Here is a 15,037-nt window from a genome sequence, read left to right as displayed (position 1 = left end):
AAGCCTGTATAAAAGTTTAGTCACCTTCTCTTTGTGGCCATGAGTTACAGTATGTGAGTTATCAACTCACATGAACAAACAAGAAACTGACAAAAAAAGATGGGGTCAGAAGTGATGGAAATCAAGCCACTATTAAAACACAATCTGAACGCGACTTATTCCTCACAGAACTTATACTTCATTATATCACAGGTGTGGGTTGTTCAAGAAATGAAAGTGAAACACATAAGGAAGCCTTTACCACTTCAATAATGCATGCCAGTAATAGGAGGCTAAAAGAAGAAAATGAGAGTTGAGTGTGCACACATACACACAGAGGCAAATACAAAATTCCACTGTTTCTTCTGAAGTGTGGAAGACAAAAGATTTTTTAGGTTTTGGTGTTGGGGTTGTTTTCTTTAAGTGCATATGCATATGTGGTATATGAAAGGCAGAGATGCATAAATACTAATTCAGCACAAGTAGAGAGAATAAAGGATGACCTTATTCCACTCCAATCAGTTAAGAATTTTTTAAATTGAAGATGCAGTAATAGCAAAACTGCTTGATTCCTCCAAGAGTTTCCACTCATCAGATTCCCAGCTGATTAGCACTGTGCAGCATGTTCATTTCCTTCAGCAGATGCTTCCGATGTTCGTAACCAAGAGTTGCTGCTGGAGTACTGCTCCGGTTCCAAACTGGGCTAAGCAGAAGAGTTCTGCAGACACTTTAGGAATAAATAACATAATGAAAATACTATCAGAACCTGGCTTTTTTGGTATTCATCATACTGTATTTCTTTGCACCATCTATTTAAGAGACTAAGCATAGACCAAGTCAGACAATCTGTTGGCAAATAACCATAAAGTAATATTTGCCACTGAATCTCCTTTATCACTGCTCCCCCATCAATAAAACTGAACTAATATTCTCCCATTCTCTCATGAAACACTAGGACAGTCTTCTTTAGATCTCAATCTGCTCAAAACATGAACACTGCATTCCCATAAGCCTTCAAAACACCTACCACATAGGTAATCATCAAGTTACTGTATCAGTGAAGGGCAGTTAATGCCAACTACTCCTGAAGTTCTATTAAAATTTTAGAGCAAATATGAGGAAGAAAACTGCATACTAAGCTATTTTATTAAACAGAAGCAAAAGCAGAGCGAACTTGTTAGATAGCCGCAGCACACAATGCCAAAAACATAACCTTGCAAATGAAATTAAAAAAATAATTTCAAACTTGAAGGGAAATGAGTGGTGCCAATACAGTTCTACATATTATCTCAAGCATAGAAATCAACGGTATAAAGCTTTTTTTTTTTTTTAACAGGGAAAGGAAGGGAATCTGGTTGGAGGGACATAACAAAATTGGAGAGCAATTGTCTTTATTCTAAGTCATTTTAGGAATTCAGAACACTTCATTATTTTGCCAGATTCTATTTCATGAAGGAGATTAAGGATTTTAGATGATTTGCACCCAGTGTTGCTGCTGCTTCCCAAGTTTTAGGCAGTTTAGTTTTAGGAGCTTAAACAACCTGATCTTCTTATATTCGGTCACTTTGTCTTTCAGCATCTTTTCAGTCCAGGCTGTATAAGCTGCCTTCCTCCTGGACAGCAAGATGGAATTATCACCCAGAAAAGAGGAAGCATATGTTCTTATGTAATCCTTATTCTGCTTCTACAAAATGAATCCATATTCTATATAAGAGCAATAGAAAGCAGTCTGCATACATTATATTATGAAGAACAGACATTCCTTTTGCTAAACATGCTGCTCCATGGGCCGTTTTAAGACTAAACTATTCCCTACCTCATCTCATATAGGTAAAGAACAGGAAGCAGTAGTGAAAATTACCTTTTATGTAACAAAACCACCAGAAAAAAAAGGTGAAGATTTTTTTCCTACTGTTAGGCTTGGTACAGCCACCAGTAATTATGTGAACTGTGGGTGTTGCAGTAAGCAGAGTTTCTCATGAAGAACAGTCATAGTCATTACACAGAGATGAAGAAGTAAAAAGGTAAATACCCATTCAGACTAAATTGGACTCAGTGTCCCCAGGCAAAATGTTTTCAATAATAAACAACAAGAACTAACTGGTTCCTCCTTTTCTGAAAGCTTTTATAAAATGGCAAAAGTATTTTGAAAGAACTGAGATCACTTCATTGATTTGGGTGTGAAGACATACCCCTAGCCTGTGAACAACTTCAGCTGCTGTCCTGAGGACAAAGATTAACAGATACAGTACCAGCCATTCCCTCCACCCTACTTAAATTTTCTACACACAAGGCTGTTTGCTGAGATAAAGCACTTGCACTGCACTAAGTCAAAATTCATTCCTGTCTCCAGGATTATGAGTCACGCTGTTGAAAAAGCTATCATACTATTTTATGGGGACAAGGTGACAGACCTTTTTAGACAAGTAAGATTGTGTACTAGAATCACATGAATCTCAAGAGTGAGCCTATGCTATTCTTACTGCAGTTATCAAGAGAGATTGATGTATCAAAACCTAATGCAAGAATTAAAAATTCATTCTCCCAAATTTACTGACCACAATGCCAAAAAGAGAAATATGCACTCAAAAGATGAGATTGATATTATACTGTGTCTGGAAAAGATGGAACCTACACTCCCTATGTTAAGAGTGAGGAAAGCCTCTACCAAGATTTGGTTCCTCAAAACCAAGCAAAATTTATTTTCCCCTAAATATATTAAAAAGTAAGTTTACCTTAAATAGTTGCTAAAACTCAAGGGAAACAATAAAACAGGCCCTCAAAATTCTTATTTAATGTCTGCACACCTACGCAATCACATCAGGTCAGCCACTGCTTTTCACAGAAAAATAGATCCTTACAATCAAACCACAAAATGATGTTGATGTGTAAGAAATATTGGACCTGAGAAATGAAGAGCATTGTTATTTCCAATCTAAAGCCCAATGCACCTCTGGCAAAAAAGCAGTAGACATGGCAGACGAAAGGACAGTTGGCACAGAGGTAACAGTTTTCAGGAACCTTTTTCTCAAATTCACTTCCTAGAGGTTTACGAAGTCTGAAGAGGAAACAAAACCAGCAGCGGGTGGAACCGAGAGCCTGTAAATCGGATCGTAACGGGGAGATTTCAACAGACTTTCGCCCGAGATTCATCCTTTCACCCACGGCGAAGCTTGCCACCCGCGCTTCGATAAAACCTCCTCAGAGGCGCGCTCGCCCGCCCGCCCTCCCGGGCTGCCCACCGCCGCCCAGGCACACGGTGGGCGGCCACCGCCGAGCTCCCCGGGGCCGCCCCCGCCCTGGAGACACCTCCCGAGCCCCGGCTTTGCTCGGGGGGCGGCAGCCGCTGCCCGCGGAGACTCTCCCCACCCGGCCGGGCGCGGAAGGTCGTTACGCAAGGTGACGGGGGCGGCCGGGCCGCGGCAAGGACGGGCCCCGCCGCATCGAAGCGGCTGCTTCAGCGATTCCCCTCTCTCCCGTTCTGCACCCCCACCCGCCGCCGGCCCCGCCTCGCGGCGCCCCACGGCACCTGGGCAAGCGGCTCCCCCGCGCCGAGCCGGCCCCCGGAGGGGACGATGTGGCGGGGCGGGGGGGTGGGGGGGGAGAGGGGGGGAGAGGGAGGGGTGGCCCCCGCCCCGCACGGCTGCGGCGGCCGCGATGAGAGAACTGAGAAGACCGCTCTCCCTCACGGCCAGCGGAACCGCAGCGGCCTGAGGGCTGCAACGGCGGCGGCGGCGCCCCCCACAGCGAAGCTGGGCGCGGCACCGGTCCCCCAACCACCCCCAACCCCAGGGCCGCCTCACCTCCTCCGGCGCCGCCTGTGCGCAACCCCCCGCGCCGGGAGGAGCGCATCGCCCATGGTCCTCGGCGGAGGCCGGCCCGGGCTGAGGGACGGCCGCCGCGCCCGCCGTGGGGGCCGGGCCACCTGGAGGCGGGCGGGCGCAAGGGAGCGTCTGCAAACTGCCAGCCGCGAGAGAGCGCGAGACAGAGCGAGCGAGGGCGCGCGGCGCAGCGCTGCACAGCAGCGCCCGCCCGCGTGCAGGCGGCACGGTCGGCGGCCGCGCGGGAGGGGGGAGCGCGCGCCAGCGGCCCGCCCGGCCGGAAGCGCCTGTGACAGGGCCGAGGCCGAGCGAGGGAACGTGTGCAAAGTGCCTGCCCGGCTGCGGAGCGCGCGCGCGTAGGGGCGGGCGGCGGGGCGCGAGCAGCCGCAGGTGTGAGGAGAAACCGCCCGCACGCGGGCATGGCCGCTCGTGCGCAGCCGTGGCACGCTGTGGTGAGTGTGCGGGGGGGCTCCACCGGGAAACGCCCACGAGCCCGCCGGCGGCGTAACGCCTCGGCGCCCCTCAGCCCCGTGCTCCTGAGGGACTGCCTCGGCTCGCGCCGCTGCTCCGACCTCGTCCTCCCTTGAGCGGGCCCTTTTCTCCTCGCACCTCTCTGTGGCTGGCCCCGCCACTGCGGGGCCCTGTCAGCGAGCGGCCGGTGGCCCCTCGGGGCGGCGGGCCGCCCTCGGGCCTAGTGGAGCCCGCCGAGGGGCTGGCGGGGAGGAACGGCCCGGGAGACCGCCGCTGTTGCCTCACGGTGCTGCGCAGTTTGTCAGCCAGAGGTCAGGAAAGCAGGTACAGATAAACATGGCTGGGAGAGTGCTGGCTGACCCCGCGCCCCAAAACAGCGTCCTGAGAGCCCTCTTCTGCTTTCCACGGGCTTGTCCACCAAAATCTGCACAGCCTTGACAAACGTGTAAGGTTAGGCACGAATCTTGTGTTTGGTAGCAGTTGCGGGTTTGGCTGCATTAAGTGGACGTATTATATCAACTAACGTTTTTCTAAGCATTAGACACACGCAGGTATTTGTGCCCGGAGTTGTAGGGTATTCATCTACTTCTTAGGTCGCCTTTAAAACACTCCACAAGCTACTAGAGCTTCAGTGTTTGGGAGCCATTAGAGCAAAGGAAGATAATGTATTTTTGTAATGAGAAGATGACTATATTTTGTAGTGGCGAGACAGTCTCTATTTAGCACAGCTTCTGGAGAATGGTATGTTTTTCCAAGCCTGCGTGCCCAGGCTTAGAGGGAGCTAATAGACGATGGGTGACATCTGGTGGCCAATTCTACTCTCTGGTATTGATGGAGGCTCCTTTGATAAGGAGTAAATCAAGATCAAAGTGAAATAAAAAAACCCCAAAACCTCTCTGGTTACCTCTACAACATTCTGTAAGTTAGAAGAAGAATAGGTATAGCTTGGAATAAGCTGCAGAACTTAGACTGGTATCTGTTAACAATATTTTTCGTATGCCATGAATCATCAGAAAATGATTACATAAACCCAAAACACCAAAACAAAATCAAGTAAATGGGTATGGTTTCGGTGACAATTCACAAAAACCTCTGCTAGTGTTCAGTGCTATTCATTTTGGGTTTCTCCACACAGGATGGAAAATTGTGATGTGGACAATGCATGCTGAAGGACGCTTGTGTGTACCCGCAAGCATCTGCAATAATGCTATGCAATTTGGAGTTTCACTTTTCACCCAGCATTATGCTGTGTTCCCAGTTGGAAACTCACTGGCATTTAATGAGAGGTTAGGGATTTGAAAATTTTACAAGGCATTGAATGATGAAAACCTTGGACCCGTTTCTGTATAAAATGGGTTGCTTTTTAAAAACCTGCTATCATTTGTGGAACAGGCTCTTGTCACAGAGAAACAAAGCAGGTGAAATACCAGCCTCTACAGCACTTTTATTCTTTTCCATGTATTATGCTTTTAATTTAGGAAGCTCATCTGCAGGAGCTGACCTACCATGACAGTCACTTTTGAGTTTGATATGTTCTGTTATAGAAATATTATGTATTAGAAAATAGCAACAGTGGTGTCCTAGCAGAGCTCTTACTGAAGGGACCAGTAGACCTTATTAGCTAACAGTTTTCAAACTGAAGTGTACCAACCAGATCCTCCAGCCAGGAACAGGAAGTTGTACTACATATGTTACAGTATGTATGTCTGACATAGCTAAATGAAAATATATGGCAGAGGTAAGCAAACTACATGCATTGATTAAGGAAGTGAGAACTGCGTAGGAGAGCGGACTCCCTGCTCAAGGAGTGCTCCCTGGGGAAAGGTTGGGTTCTTGGAACATAGAGAGCAAGAGACTAAGAGAAGAGAGAACATAAATCCCTGCAGCATTAAAGTATTAAGAGAATCTGAGAGCAACCTGGCACTTACATGTTTATTGCCCATTCTAGCGTATAACAAGCAGGACACCAGTTATTCAGATTTAGCGATCTCAGGCCTGTCCCACGTTCAGCATGAAGCTCACACAATTAAAGCATCACCAATCTGCTTGCTCATTCTGTGCCCGTGGCAAGAAAGTGTGGGTGGAGGCCCCAAGTGAGTCTGATTAGGACCATTAAGGCCTGTTAATGCAGTTAGGACCCTGATGCTGTCATCATATCTTGCCTGTTTGCATCTTAGAGCCACAGGCTTTCTCCAGCTCCAGGACTCTGCTTACTGATCCCATCACCCTTGGGTACAGGGAGGACTGGCGTGGCAGGGCTACACTGCAATTTAGGGTGCCTCCTAAGGGTGTCCTGTCTGTTCAAGGATCTGCCAGGAAGCATACTTCCCAAAGGTAGTCATACTCCTCCATGTGACACCACTCAGAGCTGCCCTACATACAAACACATCCTGTGAGCTAACGTTCAGTGATTAAAGAAGATAAGTTGGTAGGTCTGTTGGATGTGTGAAAACACCTAAACATTGTATAAGGCTAGGACTGAGGATATGACTATAGCTGTTAATGGAGAACTTCTGGGTTACTCTGAGGTCTGTCTTATTAATGAGGAAAACAATTATATTCTGGTAGAGACATTCAATATATCACCGACTGATACTGTTTTCCTGCTTGATTTTGTGTCCAAAAGTTGCAGATACAAGCCTGCCCTGAGTGGGTAACAAAAACTCCCTTGTGTGATTGTGGGCCAGTCACAGCTTCGGGTTAGTAGAGAACTCCAGCAGACTGTGTTAAGAAGTAACATCTATACTAGCTTCTGCTTGCTTACTGTAAACTCAACATAAAAGGACAGAAGTATGCAGTGGGACTGTTTTAGGAATGTTTATGTTGTAAGACCAATTCTTTTGTACTTCTCTATATTGAGTTTTGGGGAATTCTGATTATGGACCAGCAGTGGATGATAACCTAAAACATAAATGCATGGAAGTGACCAGTGCTAAATCCAGAGTTACTTAATGTCACCTTTAAAGTAGTGTACTTGTTGAATTTTCCATCTCTGTTGAAAGAATAAACTACTGTAACATGGAGAAACTTGTCTAGAACGTGGAAGAATTCTGTGATTATTCACAGACAATACCTACATAAACCTTTCCTTAGGGAGGTATGTGTAAGCTGTGCTTTGTTTTGGCTTGTAACACTGTATAACAAAATTACAGCACACATATAATAAAATTTAGTTTGCCTTTCCTGCTAGCAAAATCTGTTATTATGGAATATATATTATTAGAGAATATAGATACAGAAAATACCTTTAATATAGAAATCTGTCTTCTGAGGTGGGCTATATCCAGCACTATATCCAGCATTCCTGTCTTTGTTCCACTTGATAGCCCCCCCTTGTCTCAGGTAGGTAGTGTTACATCATGTTATGCTTGGATCACCGCAGCAATAAAGCACTTGTGATAGGAACTAGAGAGCATTTGCATTATAATCTGCATCTCCTTCAAAGCCCTGTTGCCTGGACTCTGGAAGGTCTCCATCTCTCTGTGCAGGGTTTCTTACTTTCTATTATATGGCCCCAATATGATCCTCTGAATAAAGGGTTAGTTGTTAGCTTTGCAGATACTAAGTAACATTTTGGTGGTAGGCTGAGTATTGTATTATTAATGTTGAACATGACTTCAATAAAATGAAAAAGGAGAAGAGAAAAAAGAAGGGAAAAACGAAATTTGAACCAGAGATAAGATAAAACAGGCCTTCCTGAAAAGTATCTTTGTCTCTTCATTGCCAAACACAATATCTGTGTCTTGAGGCTTCCAACATATGCTTTTAAAGCTTTCTGTTTGATGTTTCCCTCAGCTTTATTGATACAAATTAATTTACTGCAAACTGATAACTGACTTCAACCTCTGTGCTGGAGATCAGAAAACTTACATGTTCTTGTTCAAGAATGTATCTTTCATTTTTTGTGTGATTGCTCTGATTTCTCAGGACCTCATCTATGTTTTTTGAACTACGGTACAATATAATTCTGAAGAGCTGTCTTATTCAACCCTAATAATATTCTGATCACAAAGTGAAATCTTGAAGAGTCACCCTCTCCCTCTCTTTTGCTCCTTATTCACAATTAGAAGTTGCTGTAGGATAACCTTGGTTTAACTCTGATTAAATATCAGAAGAGTAGGAAATAGAAAATGTTCCTGTCCTTTCCCCATATTCAGGTAAACCCCCTGTTTTTTAACATGAGTAAGACTTTGCAGTTAGGCTTTAACTGTATCCTTCCCACCAAATTTTTATGAATATGAAAAAAGATTTTTAAAAGGTATTATAAACTCTGCCCATTACAAAAGAGCAAAGCCATAAATTATTATTTGACTCTTGCCTTTGAAGGGTTTATTCTGTCCCCTGTTCATAAATGTAACAACTGGGCTATAAAATTTTCCATCATCAGAAAACATTGATCTATATTCCAACATATCTTCCCATTACCACAGACATTGTAAACAAATTGTACAAACATTTCCATTAACTTTGCACTGGGCTATCAAACAGGAAATAAACCCTTGTTTTTAGGTACCAAACCAGACATTTCTAATAGGTATTTAATATGTGCAATAAGTGTACTAAGGAGCAGGAAATGGTTTGAGATTTATTTTCAGACATCACAGTAGCTTTTCAGTGCAAAGTGGCGTGTAATTGTAAAATTTCACAGGCACAGTATAAATCTGGTAGAGCTGATTCTCCATTTTCTTCTTCCCTTTGTAGTAATTAGTAAGAACGGTCATATTTTACATCCACCTTGCACAGGTTTGAATGACTGTTCAAGGTGCAAGAGATGCTCTGTGTTCTTATTTGAATGCAAACTGAAATTGCATCATGATTTATTTTAGAGATTTCATTGGACCTGGAAGAATTAAAGACTTTCCTGAGGAAACAAGTCACTGGCCACTCATGGAGATTTGCCAAAGGGACTGTGTGGCAGATAAATGATTAAGGTGTAAAAGGAGAAAGCCTAAAAAAAGAAAAAGGCAGTAAAGACGTAGTAGAAAATCTGGATGGGTTATTTGTATTGGTGTTCAGGTAGTAATTTTGTAAGTTTTTCCTCTAGTATAATCTTTATGGAGCTATTGTCTTAAACTGAATAATCAATAGGAAAGTTTTTAGATTGAATCAATAAAATTCACAGTACCAAGGCTTAATGGTATTTGTCCGAGTTTCGAAGGAACTTAGGTAGGAAATTTCTGAGTGGTTGTCTCTGCTACGTTGTCTAGTCAGTCTCTTTCATAATTATCAGAAGCACCAATTTCAGAGAGGTCTGTAGTGGTAACTCTGAAAATTGGAAATGGATGGATTCATCTGACTTCTGCCCCGATGAATCAGCAGGAAATACACTTAGGATATATATATAGATAGATAGCATATGCATAATAGGTTAATATCTATATGTGATCCTCTTCTATAGAGGAAAACAATAAGCTCGCAGGTTGGTTTGTTATTTGAAGGAGTCAGTAACCATCTCTGATCTGGATAGTAGTCTCTATTCAGATATCCATAAACTTTTTCATAAAATCTTGAGCCAAACACTTACTGTTATTAAAGAACTGAGATAGTCATAGGATATGTCGTAAGATACTTAAAAGACAGGAGTAGAAAAAGAGTAGAAAAAAGATAGAAACAAAAATAGAAATAGGGATACGGGATCATTTTTCGCTGTGGAGTGAGTTTATCTTTGGAATCTCTCAGGACCTTGTTTCATGACGTTGCTTTTCAGCATATTTGTAAATGATCTCAAAAGGGGATGAATATTGAGGTGACAGTTGCAGATAATATAAAATTGCTGAGAATAATAAAATCTAAATCTGATTGCAAAATGTTGCAGAAGGATACTGTGATACTACATGACAGGAAAATAAAACAGCAGATGTAATTTAGTGTTGGTATTACTTTGCATGATAAATGCAAAGTTGGGTTAAAAAATGAAAAGTGACTGCCTGTATTACCAAATGGACTTTTGATATTACTAATCAGGAATGAGATCATGACATTTCTTTGAAGAGTCTCTGAAAATATCAGCTCAATGTTCAACAGTGATCAAAAAACTGGAATGTTGGGAATTATAAGGAAGGATTTGTGAACAAAACGAAACATCCCTATGTCTATATAGATCCAAGGTACACTCAGGTTTGAATCTGGCAGTTCTCTTTCCCTACCTCAAAAAAACATACAGTAAAGCAATAAAGGATGATAGGAGTGATCAGAGACTTTGAATTACATCATATGAGAAGAGATGAAGCTGACTAGAAATTAGAGAAGAGGAGCACTTGGGAAAGAAGTGATAAAGATTGAATAAAATCAGATTATGAAATCAAACATCACACAAGGATGAACAGGGCAGAATTGTTCAGTATTTGTCATACCAAAAAAACCTGTTGCACACAATGAAATTTTGAATAGTGGATGTCAAACAAATAAAATGAAATACTTGTCCAGGCAAAATCTAAGTTAAATTGTAGAATCTGCAGGATTTTCTGGAGGCCAAAAATATAAATGGATTCAAAAAGGAGTTACATAGTTCAAATATAAGAGGTCCTTTACTGGCTGTTAAATAGGTAAAACAACTTTAAAGAAGCCTGTCTAAGTCTCTGACTGTTAGGAAGCTGGAAAAGTATTCCCTGGGAGGCATCATTCTGTATTTGTCCTGTTTCTTACACTGTTCACCAAAGTGTCTCCTCATATTCTTTCTTTGAGATACTGAGCAGCTGGTCCTTCATCTGACTTAGTGCAGCTGTTACTATGTCCTTATTCCTTCCTTTTATTTGCTAACTCATCTGGGGGTGTGCTTCTTTTCTAAGGTCTGACTCCCTCACCTTAACAGAAATGCCTTGAACAGGGCATAATGACTTTCGTTTATGATGAAATTCAATCTCTTCAAGGTGCAGAATAGCTCCAATTCAACAAGGCCTAACAAATTGTGGACTCGATACCTCTTTCTGGCTTTTGGAGGTTACCACGTAACTCCCGGCATATTTTGAACAGTGAACTGAAATGACTTCAGAACAACAGTTTTAAAAAATATTCTGGAAATGTTACTCTGCTGTGTCCCAGGTGAACTTTATATATGTGTATCTTCATGCCTCTTTACACTCAATATAGCCCCAGTCATTTGGTGATGTTGTACTGCATCTCACAGAACTGTGTCTCATGGACAAAATCTGGAAAATCTTGGTAGTAAAGAGGCAAATTCCTATTTTGTAACTAATGAGCACCCTTAGTGTTACAGTGTGGTTGTGGCCAATGTAACAGCGATGAATTTGGAATACAGAGTATCTAGTCAGATCTCTGCTACATTATCACGAGTTTAACAAAGACTCCAGGTTAGTGCCAAAATGAAATAATGAATTAATTCTTTTTCAGCCTTAACTTAGTTAAATGTATCTGTGTTTCTGTTGTTGATACCCAAAACAAATACTAGGAGCCAAATAATCCTTATTTTTGAATCAGGTTTTACAGTTTACACTAGGATATCAATTGTGATTTCAGCATCAGGCCTACTGCTTTAAGCAACAACACATCTAGGAAACACCCTATTTCCTATAAATCTCCAGAACTTTTGACAAACTTCACAATCTGGGTAGTACTGTTGTACATACCTGTAATTGTTCTTAAGTGACCCATAATTGTTCTTTTTTTCTTTAAAATATTTTATTAACTTGTTCATTTAAAACTCAAAAGGATATACAGACTCAGAAATGTACTTTGTCAAGTTTACTCTTCATTAATGCTAAATGCATTATCACACAAGGGTGAAGAAAGCACATCATGTAGGCAATCACCGGAATTGGCATCTTTTCTCTCTGAAGTAGCCAGGTGATATTTCACTTATGGGAACCGTTAAATCACAGTGTTAAAGACGGACTTAGTTTACTTTCTATGTATTTAAAAGAGAGCTGTTGTCACTATTTTGCCAGTTAAAATTTGAAAGTGGCAGGCTTTTCATTTATAGAAGACACTAAACTGGAGACTGCTTTATAAAGCTAAAAAGGACTGATTATAAAACTTCACAAAAAGGAAACTGTTTTCAACAATTTATGAACTGTGACAAAACAGTTTCTTGCTTCAACAGGAGGTAGATGAAACTTCTCTTATTACTAGAAATAAACTCAAACTGTGAGATTTAGATCATCAGTTTTGAACACTCTTTTTCCCTCAGCCCCTCAAACAAAGGAAATTTTATGTAGGGTACAGATTCACTGTAGGGTAACCCTTGTCTGAAATCCTGGAATATTGTCCAGCACCAAGAAATTATTTAGAGTAGGTCTTGTCTGTTATTTATGAGATGAACAATAAAGATAGGGGTTTTGACTGTAGAATTACCACACCTGAGAGCTTACCTGTAGGCTTTCTGCTGGTTAAGCAGATCTAGTAGGTCCCTTTTGGTCTAATTCAAAAATCTAAAAAGTTGAGAGTCCTGTGGTCAATGAATTCCAGGCTGATGTGTATTTGTATTCTTGTTCTGTGTTATTAATAAAGGAAAAAATCAGGTCGTCTAAGGTCTGGACAATACTGAGCATATGTTTGCATTGTTTGCTGGTAAATGAAAGTTTTGGTGGAATTTTAGTTGCTAAATAATAACTGGATTTAGGTTACCCTAAATGATGTCTCCTTAAAAGTGATTTAAAGTATCATCTAGAAAATGTTAATCTGACTTTGGTGAGAATCTTTTGGGTGCTTATAGTTGTCTGGAACTGCTGCCATTTTTCGATCTGTAGTCCCACCAAGCTGGTACAACAAAGACTATGTGTGCAACTTTTCAAGCACTGCAAAAGTCTCAGAGGAATGCTCATCCATCTGGAATTTCAGTGACGTCTAAGTCTTCTCATCTTGTTACTGGACACATGTGGACATGGTGTGTCTGTGAACAGGATTCCTACTGCAAAAAGAGGAAGAGCACCTTTACTTTAATGTTTTTTTTTTTTGAGTTTAGTGCTTGACTATGCAAAGTTTAGCCCAAAGTCAATATTTACATATTTAGAATTGACAAAATACAATAGAGTTCCTAAATTGACTCTTACAGGAATTTATCAAATTAAATGTCTTCATTACTTACTAGAAGAATTATCACATCGTCTCTGTCCTTCCACTGCCTTTCATCTTTTACCTTATCCTCCCAAATCTCTTGTTATTTTAATGTATTTTTACTCCATGAGGCTGGAGATCTTTTAATAAAGGATTGTTTCTTTTTTGTGGATATATAATACAACGGGCTTTATGGAAATGGACTATACTGACTGTAAAGTATCTTAAACTTACCAGACAGACTGCTTTCTCTGAGATGCTTTTCTTGAACAGGGACATGTTATGCATGACAAAAAGTATATGAAGAGAAATTCTTATGAGAAAGGAAAGTTCTGTGCAAGGTCTCTTAAAATAATAAGCTACATAATGGTAAATGCAGCCACTGGACATACACCGAGTCATTTGACCTTATGTATATGCCAACAACCTACAATACTGGAGCGAAAGACATAGCAGAAGCATTTACATGTGCTATGACAGAAGTCTTGCACTGGGAAGTCAGAAAGTGTAGGCTTCCTGAAGGGAAAATATTTCCTTTGTCAGACAACCCATTTAAATGGAAAGTAGTCTTACTGGAACATGGGAAAGTTTTTCCTTATTCAGAAACGTAGTCCTTTTACAAAAAAAAAAAAAACCAACCCAAAACACCCAACCTTAACCTGCAGATATGAAAAATAACAATACATCTTTATCACTTCACCCAGGTGTGCTGTCTGGCAATGTACAGACATTGTGAGACACAGCTGAAAAGTCAAAGCTGGACCAGTTATATTTGCTTTCTGCAACCGTAAAATTCAAATTCTTCAGGATGACAAAAGATAGTGAATTTCATATCTCTCTTATCAAATAATAAGTATTAACAGAAAAGGTCTCAGGAGGGAGTATCGATCAACATACATGAATTCAGGGAAGTTTTGATTTAAGTAATGAATACTGACTTCTTCCAAGAACTAGACTTAATATGAAAAAAATTGAAGTTTTCTAATTTTCTTTGTCTTTACTCTCTAACTTTATTAAGTAATTTCAAAAACTCAGTTTCCTTCTGCCATCACTTCTGCTATTACCGGGATCTGCCACTTTTGGAAGAAGTTCTATATTTTAGATGGCCAATTAAACCAGTCATCAGAGGAAGATTCTACAGTGAAGCTTAAGGAAATCACTTTCTAATGTACTAAGATCCCAGGCTATTCAAGGCTTTGTACATGTGACAAAAACCAACTTGAACTGCAGGAACGAATTGGGACCAAATGTGGAACATGATGCAATGAACCTACAGCAGCTTGTCCAGTTTAATCAATGTTATTTCTACATGAAAAGTCTACTAGAAAATGGGCAGATACTTTTTCTTTTGGAATTCAGGTGTTCTGTGGATTGTCCAAACACTGAAATAGCCTGTCTCTTCCCCCCTGCCCCCTTGCTCTTTGCCATTGTTATAAAAAAAAATAATTAACAATCTCAAGTGATATTCAAGAGGATAGTCTCCAAATCCAGTTCTCATGTCACTCCAGTCTTTGACCCATACCAGTCCCTGTGGATAGAAAGCATTCAGACATACTTAGTCCCTGAAGATACATCCCGATGTTAACTGGATGCAGTCAAGCTTTTGGGTTTTCTAGTATAACTGAGAGCCTGGAATTGTAATGTATTCCCTGGCTTCAAATTACTTTCCTCCCTGGTTTCCTTAGACATTCTAGAGTATATTTCTCATAGTCAATTGTATCTCCTTAGACATATATACCTAACAAGCATGAGAT

The 15,037-nt window shown here is 41.3% G+C and overlaps 1 protein-coding gene across 2 annotated transcripts in view; it reads right to left on the bottom strand.

The window, feature by feature from the left end:
• The window catches only part of MGAT5 (alpha-1,6-mannosylglycoprotein 6-beta-N-acetylglucosaminyltransferase), a 133,928-nt gene extending 130,009 nt beyond the window's left edge, over window positions 1-3,919 (bottom strand). The window contains exons 1-2 of one of the 2 annotated variants that reach the window (XM_075757179.1): window positions 3,783-3,887; window positions 483-706 (exon numbers count right to left, since the gene is read on the bottom strand). The gene's annotated coding sequence lies outside the window, so the exon portion shown is untranslated. Of the gene's footprint in view, window positions 1-482; window positions 707-3,782 lie in introns of both variants that reach the window. The other variant, XM_075757178.1, reaches the window with a different exon arrangement.
• Window positions 3,920-15,037: the final 11,118 nt, after the last annotated feature.

Source organism: Balearica regulorum, chromosome 6 (genome assembly GCF_011004875.1).
Source record: "Balearica regulorum gibbericeps isolate bBalReg1 chromosome 6, bBalReg1.pri, whole genome shotgun sequence".
NCBI classification, from domain to species: domain Eukaryota; kingdom Metazoa; phylum Chordata; class Aves; order Gruiformes; family Gruidae; genus Balearica; species Balearica regulorum.
The sequence above is the reverse complement of the archived record's forward strand: the minus strand, read 5'-3'. Positions and strand labels throughout refer to the sequence as shown.